Source organism: Cornus florida, unplaced genomic scaffold (assembly GCF_030987335.1).
Source record: "Cornus florida cultivar Cherokee Brave unplaced genomic scaffold, ASM3098733v1 CherokeeBrave_3.0.0_Hap2_scaffold_32, whole genome shotgun sequence".
In the NCBI taxonomy this organism is placed as follows: Eukaryota; Viridiplantae; Streptophyta; class Magnoliopsida; order Cornales; family Cornaceae; genus Cornus; species Cornus florida.
In genome coordinates, this window is record NW_026775827.1 from 115950 (window position 1) to 121628 (window position 5679).

Below are 5679 nucleotides of genomic sequence, written 5' to 3' on the forward strand. Positions count from 1 at the left end.
AAAAGACTCTTCGTGACTTCATGGGTAACTCGAATAAGTTTAGCTCAAAACTCTGATTTTCTTTCAAAGATTCAATCTTTATACACTAAAAAGGTCTACTGACATATTAGGTACATTATTGAGGTATTTTCATTCAAAGACTCAACCCTTACTCATTAAAACACTCTTTTATACGTTAAAATGGTCTAGTGACATGATAGGAACCTTGATTGAGGTAATTTCATTCAAAGATTTAATCTTTACTTATTAAAACACTCTTCGTGACGTGAAAGGGATCTCGAATAAGTTTAACTCAAAACTCTCATTTTTTTTCAAAGATTTAATCTTTATATATTAAAATGTTCCAGTGACATAATAGGTACCTAGATTGATGTATTTTCCATTCAATGATTCAATCTTTAATCATTAAAACACTCTTCGGGACGTCGAAGGGAACTCGAATAAGTTCAACTCAGAACTTTCATTTTCTTCCAAAGATTCAATCTTTATACATTAAAACGGTTTTGTGACATGATAGGAACCGTTATTCAGTAATTTTCATTCAAAGATTCAAACTTTAATCTTTAAAACACGCTTCGTGACTTCGAAGGGATCTCGAATAAGTTTAGCTCAAAACTCTCATTTTCTTTCAAAGATTCAATCTTTATACATCAAAATGGTCTTGTTACATAATAGGTACCTTGATTGCGGTATTTCCATTCAAAGATTTCATACTTACTCATTAAAACACTCTTCGGGATGTCGAAGGGAACTCGAACAAGTTTAACTCAAAACACTCATTTTCTTTCAAAGATTCAATCTCTGTACATTAAAAAGGTTTAGTGACACGATAGGTACCTTTATTGAGTTATTTTCATTCACAGATTCAATCTTTACTCATTAAAACACTCTGTGTGACGTAAAAGTGATCTCGAATAAATTTAACTCAAAACTCTCATTTTCTTTCAAAGATTCAATCTTTATACATTAAAATTGTTTAGTGACATAATTGGTACCTTTATTGAGTTATTTTCATTCGAAGATTCAATCTTTACTCGTTAAAAGACTCTTCGTGACTTCATGGGTAACTCAAAACTGTTTAGCTCAAAACTCTGATTTTCTTTCAATGATTCAATCTTTATACTCTAGAAAGGTCTAGTGACATAATAGGTTTATTATTGAGGTATTCTCATTCAAAGATTAAATCTTTACTCATTAAAACACTCTTCGGGACGTAAAAGGGAACTTGAATAAGTTTAACTCAGAACTCTCATTTTCTTTCAGAGATTCAATCTTTATACGTTCAAATGGTCTAGTGACATAATAGATACCTTGATTGAGGTAATTTCATTCAAAGATTCGATCTTTACTCATTAAAGCACTCTTCGTGACGCCAAAGGGATCCCGAATAAGTTTAACTCAAAACTCTCATTTTCTTTCAAAGATTTAATCTTTATACATTAAAATGGTCTTTGTGACATAATAGGTACCTTGATTGAGGTATTTCCATTCGAAGATTCAATCTTCACTCATTAAAACACTCTTCGGGACGTCGATGGGATCCTGAATATGTTTAACTCAAAACTCTCATTTTGCTTTCAAAGATTTAATCTTTATACATTAAAATGGTCTTGTGACATAATAGGTACCTTGATTGAGGCATTTCTATTCAAAGATTCAATTTTTACTCATTAAAACACTCTTCGGGACATCGAAGGGAACTCGAATAAGTTTAACTCAAAACTCTCATTTTCTTTCAAAGATTCAATCTTTATACATTAAAATGGTTTAGTGACATAATAGGTACCTTTATTGAGTTATTTTCATGTGAAGATTCAATCTTTACTCATTAAAAGACTCTTCGTGACTTCATGGGTAACTCGAATAAGTTTAGCTCAAAACTCTGATTTTCTTTCAAAGATTCAATCTTTATACACTAAAAAGGTCTACTGACATATTAGGTACATTATTGAGGTATTTTCATTCAAAGACTCAACCCTTACTCATTAAAACACTCTTTTATACGTTAAAATGGTCTAGTGACATGATAGGAACCTTGATTGAGGTAATTTCATTCAAAGATTTAATCTTTACTTATTAAAACACTCTTCGTGACGTGAAAGGGATCTCGAATAAGTTTAACTCAAAACTCTCATTTTTTTTCAAAGATTTAATCTTTATATATTAAAATGTTCCAGTGACATAATAGGTACCTAGATTGATGTATTTTCCATTCAATGATTCAATCTTTAATCATTAAAACACTCTTCGGGACGTCGAAGGGAACTCGAATAAGTTCAACTCAGAACTTTCATTTTCTTCCAAAGATTCAATCTTTATACATTAAAACGGTTTTGTGACATGATAGGAACCGTTATTCAGTAATTTTCATTCAAAGATTCAAACTTTAATCTTTAAAACACGCTTCGTGACTTCGAAGGGATCTCGAATAAGTTTAGCTCAAAACTCTCATTTTCTTTCAAAGATTCAATCTTTATACATCAAAATGGTCTTGTTACATAATAGGTACCTTGATTGCGGTATTTCCATTCAAAGATTTCATACTTACTCATTAAAACACTCTTCGGGATGTCGAAGGGAACTCGAACAAGTTTAACTCAAAACACTCATTTTCTTTCAAAGATTCAATCTCTGTACATTAAAAAGGTTTAGTGACACGATAGGTACCTTTATTGAGTTATTTTCATTCACAGATTCAATCTTTACTCATTAAAACACTCTGTGTGACGTAAAAGTGATCTCGAATAAATTTAACTCAAAACTCTCATTTTCTTTCAAAGATTCAATCTTTATACATTAAAATTGTTTAGTGACATAATTGGTACCTTTATTGAGTTATTTTCATTCGAAGATTCAATCTTTACTCGTTAAAAGACTCTTCGTGACTTCATGGGTAACTCAAAACTGTTTAGCTCAAAACTCTGATTTTCTTTCAATGATTCAATCTTTATACTCTAGAAAGGTCTAGTGACATAATAGGTTTATTATTGAGGTATTCTCATTCAAAGATTAAATCTTTACTCATTAAAACACTCTTCGGGACGTAAAAGGGAACTTGAATAAGTTTAACTCAGAACTCTCATTTTCTTTCAGAGATTCAATCTTTATACGTTCAAATGGTCTAGTGACATAATAGATACCTTGATTGAGGTAATTTCATTCAAAGATTCGATCTTTACTCATTAAAGCACTCTTCGTGACGCCAAAGGGATCCCGAATAAGTTTAACTCAAAACTCTCATTTTCTTTCAAAGATTTAATCTTTATACATTAAAATGGTCTTTGTGACATAATAGGTACCTTGATTGAGGTATTTCCATTCGAAGATTCAATCTTCACTCATTAAAACACTCTTCGGGACGTCGATGGGATCCTGAATATGTTTAACTCAAAACTCTCATTTTGCTTTCAAAGATTTAATCTTTATACATTAAAATGGTCTTGTGACATAATAGGTACCTTGATTGAGGCATTTCTATTCAAAGATTCAATTTTTACTCATTAAAACACTCTTCGGGACATCGAAGGGAACTCGAATAAGTTTAACTCAAAACTCTCATTTTCTTTCAAAGATTCAATCTTTATACATTAAAATGGTTTAGTGACATAATAGGTACCTTTATTGAGTTATTTTCATGTGAAGATTCAATCTTTACTCATTAAAAGACTCTTCGTGACTTCATGGGTAACTCGAATAAGTTTAGCTCAAAACTCTGATTTTCTTTCAAAGATTCAATCTTTATACACTAAAAAGGTCTACTGACATATTAGGTACATTATTGAGGTATTTTCATTCAAAGACTCAACCCTTACTCATTAAAACACTCTTTTATACGTTAAAATGGTCTAGTGACATGATAGGAACCTTGATTGAGGTAATTTCATTCAAAGATTTAATCTTTACTTATTAAAACACTCTTCGTGACGTGAAAGGGATCTCGAATAAGTTTAACTCAAAACTCTCATTTTTTTTCAAAGATTTAATCTTTATATATTAAAATGTTCCAGTGACATAATAGGTACCTAGATTGATGTATTTTCCATTCAATGATTCAATCTTTAATCATTAAAACACTCTTCGGGACGTCGAAGGGAACTCGAATAAGTTCAACTCAGAACTTTCATTTTCTTCCAAAGATTCAATCTTTATACATTAAAACGGTTTTGTGACATGATAGGAACCGTTATTCAGTAATTTTCATTCAAAGATTCAAACTTTAATCTTTAAAACACGCTTCGTGACTTCGAAGGGATCTCGAATAAGTTTAGCTCAAAACTCTCATTTTCTTTCAAAGATTCAATCTTTATACATCAAAATGGTCTTGTTACATAATAGGTACCTTGATTGCGGTATTTCCATTCAAAGATTTCATACTTACTCATTAAAACACTCTTCGGGATGTCGAAGGGAACTCGAACAAGTTTAACTCAAAACACTCATTTTCTTTCAAAGATTCAATCTCTGTACATTAAAAAGGTTTAGTGACACGATAGGTACCTTTATTGAGTTATTTTCATTCACAGATTCAATCTTTACTCATTAAAACACTCTGTGTGACGTAAAAGTGATCTCGAATAAATTTAACTCAAAACTCTCATTTTCTTTCAAAGATTCAATCTTTATACATTAAAATTGTTTAGTGACATAATTGGTACCTTTATTGAGTTATTTTCATTCGAAGATTCAATCTTTACTCGTTAAAAGACTCTTCGTGACTTCATGGGTAACTCAAAACTGTTTAGCTCAAAACTCTGATTTTCTTTCAATGATTCAATCTTTATACTCTAGAAAGGTCTAGTGACATAATAGGTTTATTATTGAGGTATTCTCATTCAAAGATTAAATCTTTACTCATTAAAACACTCTTCGGGACGTAAAAGGGAACTTGAATAAGTTTAACTCAGAACTCTCATTTTCTTTCAGAGATTCAATCTTTATACGTTCAAATGGTCTAGTGACATAATAGATACCTTGATTGAGGTAATTTCATTCAAAGATTCGATCTTTACTCATTAAAGCACTCTTCGTGACGCCAAAGGGATCCCGAATAAGTTTAACTCAAAACTCTCATTTTCTTTCAAAGATTTAATCTTTATACATTAAAATGGTCTTTGTGACATAATAGGTACCTTGATTGAGGTATTTCCATTCGAAGATTCAATCTTCACTCATTAAAACACTCTTCGGGACGTCGATGGGATCCTGAATATGTTTAACTCAAAACTCTCATTTTGCTTTCAAAGATTTAATCTTTATACATTAAAATGGTCTTGTGACATAATAGGTACCTTGATTGAGGCATTTCTATTCAAAGATTCAATTTTTACTCATTAAAACACTCTTCGGGACATCGAAGGGAACTCGAATAAGTTTAACTCAAAACTCTCATTTTCTTTCAAAGATTCAATCTTTATACATTAAAATGGTTTAGTGACATAATAGGTACCTTTATTGAGTTATTTTCATGTGAAGATTCAATCTTTACTCATTAAAAGACTCTTCGTGACTTCATGGGTAACTCGAATAAGTTTAGCTCAAAACTCTGATTTTCTTTCAAAGATTCAATCTTTATACACTAAAAAGGTCTACTGACATATTAGGTACATTATTGAGGTATTTTCATTCAAAGACTCAACCCTTACTCATTAAAACACTCTTTTATACGTTAAAATGGTCTAG